We start from the raw sequence: 13770 nt of genomic DNA on the forward strand, positions 1-13770 counted from the left end.
TTTCTTTGTATTATATGATTTCGTGCAAAACATTTGTATTTAGTATGATTTGAGATGTCGAGTGATTTCGAATGGAGTTGGAAAATATTCAAGAGTTAACGGCTGAGAGCGCGTCCAAGTTTTATGAACTTTGGTGCAAAAAGCCAGATGCTCCGCGTATCTGCAGAATGCCAGGCGTCCTCTAGGATGAGGCTGTAATTCCCATATTCAGGAAGCCGCCTTTCGAAGAAAGGCGTGGCGCATGAAACGAACCATCAGACTTTCAGCCCTTCGAATATGTATATAAGTAGCGGTAAAAAATCCACCTATCAACAAGCCGGAGTGTCGTGTGTGCGCTCATGTATGCCGAGATAGGAGAAAAGGACGGTAAATATTATCCACAGGGAGGTGAAACACGGACACTCTCTATCATCTACCCCTCATTCAAGTATCTTATGATATCGGGGTTGGAGAGCATGCGTGATGAGGGTTACTCACTTTCGCCGGGTCGACTACCTCTGGGAACGAGCGATGTATGATAGCACGGCAACGTATTTCCGAAATGCATGTAATACCGTTTTTCACGTAATCGAAGCAAATTGCTTTCCAACCGAAAATAAAGATCGAAACACTCAATATTTCAACAATTATTTCAATAATTGAATTAAATTTCTAATTTGTCAAAATTGTAAAAGTAAATATTATTTAGGGGAAACATGTCACGAAAAAAATTAACATTTTTATAAAATTTCATAAAAAGATTGGTAACGAGTCTTAAAAAATTATACTCTTCTAAAATTCAATATATTATTTTTAAAATGTTTTTTTTCGTTCGTTTTATATTACTATATGAAACTGATAACTACGAAACACGTAAATAGCCGGTTCTCGTTCAAGATAACAAATCTAAAATAATCAATCGAGATATTTCTATAAATGTGTGGTGCACTCGACACAAGTTCATTCAATGAACTATCGTTACATTGATGCAAGCTGAGCTTAGACGTTCTTAGTTTCTCACAATTACGAGGCGGCACAATAACGAGATTCAGGCTGTTTACAGTGACGAAACGCGTATGCGTCATACAGTGGATCTAAATCGGGATAAGAGGACAACGGGACCGTTGTGTGTGATTTGGAAACACGCGCTCGTAGGGTCTCCCTTAGACTCTCTCGCCTTTCTAGGAGAAGCGCAATAATCCTTCTTCCTAGAATAGGCTCGTGCGACACGTGTGCGCGTGCGAATAACCCTATCGTCGTTGTCTCGCGCTCGACAAACCCAATCCCGAACCGATCGATCTCAATTACGTCGATCCCCAATGGTCTGCGGCATCAAATGTGTGTAAGTGTACAAAAAGCCTGGTAAAAAGTAACGAGATAGGCGAACGTTTAGCACGTTTCATTAAAAGTAAATATTGCACTATATGAGTCTCATTAATAATAGTTCTCGCAATTTAGCTCTTTCATTGTCGAAAATGTTGGAAAGCGCGCAATAATAGCCTCATAAATAATTGCGTTCGTTATTTTATTGATATATAAAAATAAAATCGATATAAAATCTTTTTAGATTACTTCACTATTGAATATATCGTAATATAAAGATATTTTATCTTTAATATTATTAGATACGCTTTGTATATTATAGGTGATTCTTTATTAAGTAAATATTTAAAATTGAAGATAAAAAATTAATGTAGTAAGTTATTTTTGTCCAATTATATTCAAGAATTATTTTCAGTATTGAATAATAAAATCGTTCTATAATAGATATGCTTTCCAAATATCACGTGATGTACAATCATATCTTGAGATACACGTATGGTCTATGTGGATCAGTGCTGATTAAAATCTTATATAGATCATGCAGTTAATAATCCACTGGTTTCTAATGTTTTTAATAACACTAACATCACAATACATTGCAACTGCACTATATTGTGTTTGAAATTTATTCTTTGTATGCGTAAGCCTTTGTGAACGAATTAAATGACTCAGCCGTGAATGTGGTCATGAATATTTCGCAATCGGATGTGCTCCGCATGCTGATCGGGTGTATTTAAAGTTTGCGACATTTTATACAATCCTCTTTTTACTCAATTAGGCTGGATTAAAAAAAAAAGAAGAATTGATATCGTCGCATCGCAGACGATATTTGGAAAAAACCATTTGCATGTTTTATCACGTATAGCGCTCACTAAGCAAACATTTCTTGAGCCAAATAAATTCGAAAATGTAAACAAGCATATGTGCAGACCGTGCAACGCCAGATGGGTTCGCTGCACTCTACAATTCGTCAATATTTTCGTATTGTCTCTGCGAGAGACCCGTAGATCTCGCATACATCTGTCTCTCATTCGTTGCGGACATTGTGCACGAAATTCGGGTATTTGACAAAAATTTTTAACCATTGAGATTCGAACAAAATTCTTTCAATTCTAAATAAATCGAATTTTCGAAATTAACATACAGCCAAATACGCAAACCACTGATAAGAAATTTTTGCTTTTTCAATAATATTGTTACATGACATAATAAATTGCATAATTTATATAATAAACACGTGATTATTTTTAATATCACTATATTTAATATCACATATAATGACATTAAAAATTTGATTATTAAAAATCAGATATCGTTAACTTGTACACTCATTATTCATTATTTCATGCAGTATACCTATATCTAACAATTTCTATTATATTATTCTCCTTATAAAACAAAATTTTCGAGCGATTTACGTATTGTATCATATGTAAAAACATAAATATTTCAACCAAAAATTTGGTGATGACTTCGAAATTGATTTTTTATGTTAGTAAAAATTTGAGATAAGAAATATATTTGTGATAAATTTAAAATTTTGCATAAAATACAATCTCCTTTCCGGTGATAATAGACATCAATAATAATAGAATTTTTAATCGATTCAAAGCCGTGTTCTTTCAGTATTGCAACATTAATATTTTTGCATATTGGAGCATCTAATAATCGAAATAATCGAAAAAATAGCATTTTATAAATTAATTTTTTTAGATATTGATTAAATATATAAAAATCCCATTATGCGTTCACATTTATATATAGTTTAATTATGTATAGTTTATATATAGTTTAATTTTTGATAATTCTAATTGTAATATTTTTATCAAGATATTTATATTTAAATATTAAAAGATTCTAATAAAATTCGGCTTCAAATTTATCAAGAATCTATTATTGAAAATAAATCATTTTAGGATGTCTTATAGATATAGGCATTATAATAACGATTCTTACATATCTCTCTCTCGATCGCAGAAATCTCAAAGATGTTCCTTCGATGCCGCCTTCACGTGAGACGTGGAGAAAGTCAAATTGTCGAGAAGCACTTCAAATCATGACTGAGAATAATTCCGATTCCACCGTCGATGATAACTACAATAAATACGGCAACACAACAACGCGGCGCGGGCGCGTGTATTTACAATCCACGACTTTACGCGCGTATTTACATTCCACGACTTCGTGTGAGCCTGTGTCGGTGACGCGACAATACGAATCAACGAGCTCGCGATTTCAAATTCACCACATAATCGAATATCGCGATCACGCTGTTATGTGCTCGGTTCTGTTCAACTTCTTCGAAATAACACACTCTATTCTCACAATTCCACCACCAGCACGCACATCACTGCGTTCGACATTTGCAATGTTACGTCACTGCGAGGTGAAGTTGGATCGAGATGGATCGCAGCGATGTTCTGTTCTCTCCTTACTTCGCGTCGGTTTCGTGTCGAAATTCTGCGTAATCGGAATGCGTGAATCGTTCTTTCTTTCTCACCACAATTTCGTCGCTGCTCCACTTCGGAAAGATGGACAGCGCGCGCCGGATATCGCGTTGCGTTTCTCACTGGGGGAGGAAAAAGGGGGAAGGAGAATGGGACGGATGCGGAAAGCGAAAATCGACCGACCGATGAACACTCGCGCGCGAGCGTGGCGCGATCGTCCCGCGAAAAAAAACGAGCCGCGATGCCAAGCACACAATTGTAACGCCGAAAATACAAACGAAATTGCCGAGAGCTGTGCCTCGGCGGACGTCCACGCTCGCTCTGAAGTTGCCCGGCGGCTCGGAACCTGCGCGCCTCTACGCCGCGCGTCGCGCTCGCTTGATTGGCCCAGCTCCCGATTGGTCTACCCCCACCACTCGTCCAGAGCAGCAGGGATTCTCTTCAGATGAGAGATCTGTGCCTAGGGAGAGATATCTAAGGATGCTGGGTCTGTATCAAGTATCGATGCGTTTGATTTCGATACTGATAATGAGAGAAATCTCCTGGACTCTCGGAGATTCTCTCATTATTTTACTTTCGATGTTAGCAAGTTTTTACTTTTTCTTTCACGATTGTCATAAGTAGCAGCGCTATCAAAAAATGTTATTTTATAACAAAGTATTGCGATATAATGTCGATATTTATAATATTTAATATTATCTAACTAAGAAAAAGTATCAATATTTTAGATTGTTTTCTCATTTCGGTATACGTTTAGCAATTCATGATAATATGACGAGAATGGATTTCTTGTCAAAATAGATTGTGACGCGTTAAATACCTTCGAGACCTTCTAGATACTGCGGCACTTCGAAATATGTAATATATATTCATCGAGGACTAAAAATGAATAATGAATGCAGTTGGATAACAATACTTGATTAATTGATACTATTGAGTGATTGCAAGCAATAGAATTATGCATTATAATTTGACGCATCTCTTCTTTTTGTAAAAAATATCTATATATATTATATAAATAAATAAAATATATATATATATATAATAAATTATATATGTATATACAGAGATGCTATAAATTCACACTATATTTATTCACACTGACAATAAGAAAAAAAATGTTAACTTGATTAAATCATTCAGTTAAATTATTTTGCTGATTGAATATATAGAAATATATTTAAATTATATACAAAACATATTAAATCTAATATAACGTGTATTTGACTTAAATACTTACTATATATTCAATTAACAAAATAATAATTAGTTGAACGATTTAGTTAAATTATTTAGTTAACAACTTTCTTTCTCTCAGTGCAACAGTAAATAAATTAATAACATAAAGATATTCATTATTGAAATTTCTTAGAACTAATCATAAGAATCTTTCATTATTGTCGAGTATATATGTATATATATATGGGGAAGCCTTTTACCAAAAAATATTTCCTCAGAAATCTAATTATCCGATTATTACTCATTTGCCTATTTCTATTATTCCTCTGACATTATCGGATGCAAAGTGCACAGTACAATATAATATTACTTTAGCGAAGATATTCATTTTTTCCTGCTTCGAAATCAAATGAAAATCAGTTTTTCTCACTTCTCGACTTATCATCGTATCTAAAATTCTGATTTTATCTGTCGCTTGACTGTGTTTCTCAGGTTCACGTTTATAACTTTCTCAATTTGTTTCAAGAAAAGAAAACTTTTTATAAGTCTGGAATCAATTTCTAAAGTTTATCAGTTAAAATATTAAAGACAATAACATAAGTACATCATAAAAATGAAAATATAAGCGGGACAAAGAAACAGATTCTTTAAAGAAAATACATTTATAATAACATAATTTTCGCATGATAAAAATATTTTAGATATTCCAACAGTTAAAATTAACAAAAAATACATACTTGATTATATAATATAAAAATTATAAGGTATACTAGAAACAACACAAGCGCGCGCTACGCGCGCGCCATTCCTCAATTTTATATAAAAATGAATGATAAAAATTAAAATAATAATGTTATAAATAATATGTTATAATACTTTAAACTCGAATAAAATTTTTTTGCAGAAATCAGCTGATAACTGTCAAAAATATTAATCGAGTTTAAGGAATTATAACATATTATATAAAACATATTTTTATTTTATCATTTTTATTACATACTATTATTTTAAAATTTAATTTACAAATTAACGCTTTAATCAACTGATTTCTGTCAAAAAATATTAATAAAGCGTTAATTTGCTAATTAAATTTTACAGTAATAATAGATTATAAAATATAAAATAGTAATATGTTGTAAATAATATGTTATAATGCCTTAATTGCGATTACTATTTTTTGACAGAAATCAGCTGATAACTGTCAAAAATACACTGAGAGAATTTTCTCTTAAAATTTACCCTGAAAATCATAGTAATCGTGGGACAATATGGTATGGAAAGAATTTTATGAGAATTTCTCTGATTAATATTTATCACAATAAAAATAATAATATCTATTACAATAAAATATAAAACATATGTTTGATTAATTTTACTAAACTGCACAGTAATATTAATCAAACATATTTTATATTTTATTGTAATAAATATTATTATTTTTATTGTGATAAATATCAAAGAAATTCTCCTAAAATTCTTTCTATACCATATTGTCCCACGATTACCATGCTTTTTCGGGTAAATTCTAAGAGAAAATTTTCTCTATGTATTAATCGAGTTTAAGAAATTATAACATATTATTTAAAACATATTATTATTTTAATTGTTATAACATATATTTATTTAAAATTTTTATTAGTAAAGTAACGGTTTAATCAGCTGATTTCTGTCAAAAATATTAATAAAGCATTAATTTGCTAATTAAATTTTAAAATAATAATGTTATAAAATTTAAAATAGTAATATGTTGTAAATAATAATGTTATAAAATTTAAAATAGTAATATGTTGTAAATAATATGTTATAATGCCTTATCTTATTAATATTTTTTGACAGAAATCAGCTGGTAACTGTCAAAAATATTTAATTGAGTTTAAGGAATTATAACATATTACTTCAAATATTTTTATACCAAGCAGATATACCAGCGTACAAATTCTTTTATTTAATATATATATATATACAAGTATGCGCATAGAGTTCGCAGCGACATAGTGTCGATTTTTAATATTTTATGAGCAGCCAAGAATTCATCGCTTTTTGCACGCTCCTATCTGCTTTGATATAAAAATAATCTGTAAACAATGTATTATCGAAATATACCAGCGATGAATTTTTGGCTGATCTTAAAATATTAAAAATCGACACTATGTCGCTGTGGACCTTATGCGGAGCATACTTATTTTATGTATATTAAATAAAAAATTGTGTACGCTGGTATCTGCTTGAAATCAAAATATTAATCAAACAATGTATACTATCGAAATATACAAGCGATGAATTTTTGGCTAAACTTTAAATATTAATAATCGACACTGGATCGCCGCGGACACTAAGCGGCGCATACTTATATTATGTATATTTCATAAAAGAATTAGTAACACTGGTATCAAAATATTCTGCGAACAATGTACTGTCGAAATATACTAGCGATGAATTTTCGGTTCTTCTAAATATATTAATAGTATTAATATGCATAATATAAAAATGCGCCGCATAGTGTCCGCGGCGACCCAGTGTCGATTTTTAATATTTAAAGGCTAGCCAAAAATTCATCGCTTGCATATTTCGATAGTACATTGTTTGCAGAATATTTTGATACCAAGCAGATACCAGCGTACAAATTCTTTTATTTAATATACATAATATAAGTTTGCGCCGCATATAAGGTCCGCGGCGACATAGTGTCGACTTTTAACATTCTAAAAAGAGCCAAAAATTCATCGCTCATTTTTTTCACTAGTACATTGTTTGCAGATTATTTTTATACCAAACTGATATACGAGCCTGTAAATTCTTATATTTAATATACATAATATAAGTACGCGTTATTTAGGATTCGCCGCTACAAAGTCGATTTCCAATATTCGAAGAAAAGCCAAAAATTTATCGCTTGTATATTTCGATGGTACATTGTATAATATATAAAAATGATCTTCAAACAATGTACTATTAAAAAAAAACAAGCCATGAATTTTTGACTTTTTTTAGAATATTTAAAAATGATTCTTTGTTGCCGCGGATCCTATATGGCGCAAACTTATATTATGTATATTAAATAAAAGAATTTGCACGCTCGTATCTGTTTAATATAAAAATTATCTGCAAACAATGTACTATTAATTATATGTTATAATATTTCTTTTAGAAAGGGATATGTACGTGCACGGTTATTTAAAAAAAAATATATATTCAAAAATTTATAAAGATATTTTTTTTATTACTTTTTATTGTATAGAGATATCTTCATCTAAAATATTTGCTGTGCGTCAGTCATGTTATTACAAATATATTCTCTTTAGAGAAAGATTTTGGTGTCGTGAGAAAAATTCATACGTATAAATCGTGATAAAAAAGTAATCTAGTTTTGAATGAGTTGAATAGTTTCGTGTTAACATCGAGGAAGAATAGACAAATGGCAGAACATCGCGGAGATGCGCAGCAGCACCTAAGGCGAGAAAAAAGAAGTGATGTTCGTACTATTAACCCAAGGTGAGGTAGCAGAGAAACCTCTGAATGCTTCAGGATCTTCGTCGAGCGCCATTACACCGAGAATAAAAAATAATTGCGTGAGGGTCAGAGTCGTGAAAGCGATCTGCTGCTTGTGATTCGCCAACAAGACTGGTGATCTTTAATCTTGTCTCGTCTGTCTCTACTTCTTCCCTTCAATTCGACTTATCTGTCTCTAGTATCCTTATGTACTGACCGTAAATACGAAAGCTGCAAATCGATTCTATTGCAATGAACTGAATCAATTTCTTCAACCACGACAAATTAGAGAATTCGATTTAGTGACGTTATTTATAATTGTCACTGATTTTCAAGGTATAATGTTGTTTAAAATATTTTTCGCCAAACCATACAATTCTAAATAATTAAAATGTTTTTTAGTCATGCTCTTTTTCAAGCAGCTAACTATTATTAAAATTACTTAGATGATTTTTGCGATGATTTAGAAACTAATCTGTATAAGAAATTAATTGCAAAATAATTGTACTGTGATTGAACAAGTTAGAATAAATGTAAAATTAATTTCTCTAAATAGATATATTTTATAACATACTAGAACAACACAAGCGCGCACTACGCGCGCGCCATTCCTCGATCTTCTATAAAAAAGAATGTTTTTATATTTTGTTTAAACTTGATTAAAATTTTTTGACAGAAATCAGCTGATAACTGTCAAAAATATTAATCGAATTAAAAGAACTATAACATATTATTTAAAACATATTACCATTTTAATTTTTATAACATCTTACTATTTTAAAATTTAATTAGCAAATTATAATGCTTTTTTAATCAGCTGATATCTGCCAAAAATTATTAATAAAGCATTAATTTGCTAATTAAATTTTAAAATAATAATATTTTAAAAATATTAAAATGTAATATGTTTTAAAATAGAAATATGTTCAAATAATATGTTATAATTCTTCAAACTCAATTAATATTGTTGACAGTTATCAGCTAATTTTGGTCAAAAAATATTAATAAAACCAAAATTTGATAATTAAATTTTGAAACAATATGTTGTAAAAAATTAAATAGTAATATGTTGTAAATTATGTATGTTATAATACCTTATCTGCAATTAATATTTTTTGACGGAAATCAGCTGATAACTGTAATAATAATATTAATCAGGTTTAAAGTATTGTAACATATTATTTATAACATTACTATTTTAATTTTTATAACAAATTATTATTTTAAAATTTAATTAGCAACCTGACGCTTCAATCAGTTGACTTCTGTCAAGAAATATTAATCGTGGATAAGGTATTATAACATCTGTTATTTACAACATATTAACATTTTAATTTTTTTGACACATTTTAAAATATAATTAGCAAATTAACGCAATAGGTATTAATATTTTTTGACAGAAATAAGCTGACTAAAATGTTAATTTAAAAATTAAATTTTACAATAATATGTTATAAAAATTAAAATAATAATGTTTTAAATATTTCATAATGCTTAAAACCCGATTGTTATTTTTGACAAAAATATTAATAAAGTAAAAATTTGCTAACTAAATTTAAAAATAATAATATATTAAAAAAATTAAAATAGAAATATGTTGTAAATAATATATTATAATATACTCTCCTTTATCTGTATATATAATATAATACTTTATCTGTGATTAATATTTTTTGACAGATATCAGCTAATTAAAGCGTTAATTTGCTAATTACATTTTAAAATAATGTTTTATAAATTAAAATAATAATATATTTTAAATAGTATGTTATAATTCTTTTTTAACTCAATTTATATTTTTGACAGTTATCAGCTGATTTCTGTCAAAAAATATTAATCGAGTTTAAATATTTTTATATTATTTTTTTAAAAATATTCTTTTTAATATAAAATAAAAAAATTGCGCTTAGTGCGCGCTTGTGTTGTTCTAGTAATAACAAAATTTCGAATAATTTGTTCAATAAAATTCGATTTTTTTAATAATAATAACTTCATGTGCAATTTATATATGTATATTAATATATGTATATACCTATAATTATAGTTCTTCATTAGAAAGAGAAGAATCTCTGATCTGCGAATGATAGATATATCAAAAAATTACGATCACGGATTTATTCCTCAGAAAAATTATCGCAAATGTTCCAAATTATTACGAACTAGAACATTTGACGATTTCGTTTCTTTCGATAGGTAAAATGTGGATCTTCCGATAACTAACTATAAGATCAATATTTTCTAGATTGCTAATAAATTTTAAAATTATACAAAAACTTCATATTTAGTTCAAGCAGATTTCGATTTCAATAAATTGTTATAAAAATATCAAAAAAATTACGCATTTTTCAGCGGAAAAAAATATAAATCAAATTTGACTGTAAAATCAAATTATTAAAACGATTTTAAGAACTAATTTATTTTTAATTTATTATTAATTACCTAAAAATTACTTTAAAAAACTAATTATTAAATAAAAATATTGCTCTCTTAAATTTCATTGAGGTTTGAACCTTTCTTAGAGAGTATTCTTAAAGATTTGATCTTGTACATAACTCTTTTATACAAAACCATTTTGTTTAATTTTCAAATTTTCAGTATATGTATATTTAAATATTGTATTATGTTTTTGCGAATTTTTCGGGGCCAAACAGAAATTATTTTGTTTCTAGAGTGGGCCATTTCATAATAGTACAATATTTGTATATTTTAATATATAACACAGAAATAATCGCCAGAAAGTTTTAATCGTGTTCATGAATATGTAAATGTACATGAACAAAAAAAAACTAAAATATTTAACACTTATTTGCTTGTCATATATGTATATTTTTTTTTTTTTAGAGAAACTTATGTATTTTATTGTTTTAATGAAAAAGTTAACATATATTTTCTTAAATCTGTTTTTATATAAAGTTAACATATTATTTCTTAACTCCTTTTTCGGAATTGTGCTTTAATTAAATTCTGGCGATTAATTTACATGTACAGATAATGTTATGCATATATGTATACATGCAATACACTCACCGATACGGTGCGGAGCTCTTCAGTACAAAGCGTTGATCTATAACATATAAAAAACGCAATTAAGATGCATATACAAAATAAAAATTTGAACAATAAATTTATATAAATTATATATATATGTAATTATATATAAATTATATATTTATTTATATAATTTATTATTTATATATTTATTTAATATATATATTTATATATTATATAAATTTCTTTTAATTATAATCTGCTTACCGCATGGTTGCTCTGCCGTTGCCCGATGCCACCCCGGGCCTCCTTCTCGTAGAAGCTTCGAAACACTTGCACTCGCGTTACTTTTTTTCGTTCGCGACGCGCGGCGACGCCCGGATTTTAAAAACCACATTTTCGACGCGTTTCAGTAAAACGCGAGAATCGCAAGAGCTTATTCACGCGCGAATAGAACTGATGCTCTGTTTTCGCGTCGCCACTTTTCTCGAGGCCCACTTATCGGAGGTGGACCTAACCTCATCGAACGACGATGATGCGGCGACTCCCCCGCGACGCAGGTTAGGTCAGGAGTCGCCGATCGCTATGTTTTTACATGTCACAATTCAACGACGTAGAAATCGCGGATCGACAACGCCGAAAAACTCCGGAAACTCGCTTCGAAAGCGGTAATTCGAACCGACCGTGTAGTACACTCGCCCGTGTAATGAAGTCGCCTGCGTATCGACTCGCCCGTGCGATCGCGATCACGATGTCGGTACACGATTTCGCGACGCGATCAGATTTATACGATAATTAAGCACGTTAAAACACTAATCTCACACTCGTACTGTCGCGGACCGACGATGAGCGCGCAAACGTCGATCGCGAACAACGAAAATGCATCTAATAACAGCTGTACAGGTGACGGACGCCGGACTCGCACTGCCAGTTACGAGACGCGCAGACGCGCAACACGTCACACGTTGCGACAAGATGGCCGAGTCCCAAGTCGTAGTGGTGGGGGTCGCTGCGTATGTATGGCGTGCAACACGTCACACGTTGCGACAAGATGGCCGAGTCCCAAGACGTAGTGGTGGGGGTCGGCTGGGCGGTCCGGGCAACCCGACCTTGGCGTTTTGCGCTCCGAGCTCGCATACGCCATACATACGCTGCGACCCCCACCACTATACGACTTGGGATTCGGCCATCTTGTCGCAACGTGTGACGTGTTGCGCGTCTCGTAACTGGCAGTGCCAGTCCGGCGTCCGTCACCTGTACAACTGTTATTAGGTGCATTTTCGTTGTTCGCGATCGACGTTTGCGCGCTCATCGTCGGTCCGCGACAGTACGAGTGTGAGATTAGTGTTTTAACGTGCTTAATTATCGTATAAATCTGATCGCGTCGTGAAATCGTGTACCGACATCGTGATCGCGATCGCACGGGCGAGTCGATACGCAGGCGACTTCATTAAGTACACGGTCGGATCGAATTTCCGCTTTCGACGCGAGTTTCCGGAGTTTTTCGGCGTTGTCGATTCGCGATTTCTATGTCGTTAATTGTGAAATATAAAACATAGTGAAATGTAGTGCCCATTTCTTGGAATATCGGCGACTCCTGACCTAACCTGAGTGCGTCGCGGGGAAGTCGCATCATCGTCGTTCGATGAGGTTAGGCCCACCTCCGATAAGTTGGCCTCGAAAAAAGCGGCGACGCGAAAACAGAGCATCGGTTCTATTCGCGCGCGAATAAGCTCTCGCGATTCTCGCATTTTAAAACGCGTCGAAAATGTGATATCTAAAATCTGGGCGTCGCCGCGACGCGAGCGAAAAAAAGTAACGCGAGTGCAAGTGTTTCGAAGCTTCTACGAGGAGGAGGCCCGGGGTGGCATCGGGCAACGGCGAAGCAACCATGCGGTAAGCATCAGATAGTAATTGAGAGAAATTTATATAATATTATATAAATATATAAATAAATATATAATTTATATAATTATATATACATATATATGTAATTTATATAAATTTATTGTTTAAATTTTTATTTTGTATATAAATATAATTTGTGTTTTTTATATGTTATAGATCAAGAAACTCTTTGTATACTATAAAGCTCCGCACCGTATCGGTGAGTGTATTGCATGTATATACAATATATGTATAACATTACCTGTATATGTAGATTAATCGCCAGAAATTAATTAGAGCGCAATTCCGACAAAGGAATTAAGAAATTATATGTTAACTTTATATAAAAAAAGATTTAAGAAAGAAAAATATGTTAACTTTTTCGTTAAAACAATAAAGTACATAATTTTCTTTAAAAAAAAACTAAAAAATATATGACAAGCAAATAAAAGTGTTAAATATTTTTGTTTTTTTTGTT

At 31.2% G+C, this 13770-nt stretch overlaps 1 protein-coding gene across 4 annotated transcripts in view; it reads right to left on the minus strand.

Annotated features, from left to right (window-relative positions):
- Tinc (transmembrane protein tincar) overlaps nucleotides 1–4058 on the minus strand; it is a 122972-nt gene extending 118914 nt beyond the window's left edge. For all 4 annotated transcript variants that reach the window (XM_083051093.1, XM_083051254.1, XM_083051009.1 and 1 more), the window contains exon 1: nucleotides 3259–4058. The gene's annotated coding sequence lies outside the window, so the exon portion shown is untranslated. The remainder of the gene's footprint in view (nucleotides 1–3258) is intronic.
- Between the last annotated feature and the right edge of the window lie 9712 nt (nucleotides 4059–13770).

The sequence above is a fragment of the Prenolepis imparis genome, unplaced genomic scaffold, assembly GCF_030444845.1.
Source record: "Prenolepis imparis isolate NDT839.2.m4 unplaced genomic scaffold, iyPreImpa1.0 SCAF_1, whole genome shotgun sequence".
Lineage (NCBI taxonomy): Eukaryota > Metazoa > Arthropoda > Insecta > Hymenoptera > Formicidae > Prenolepis > Prenolepis imparis.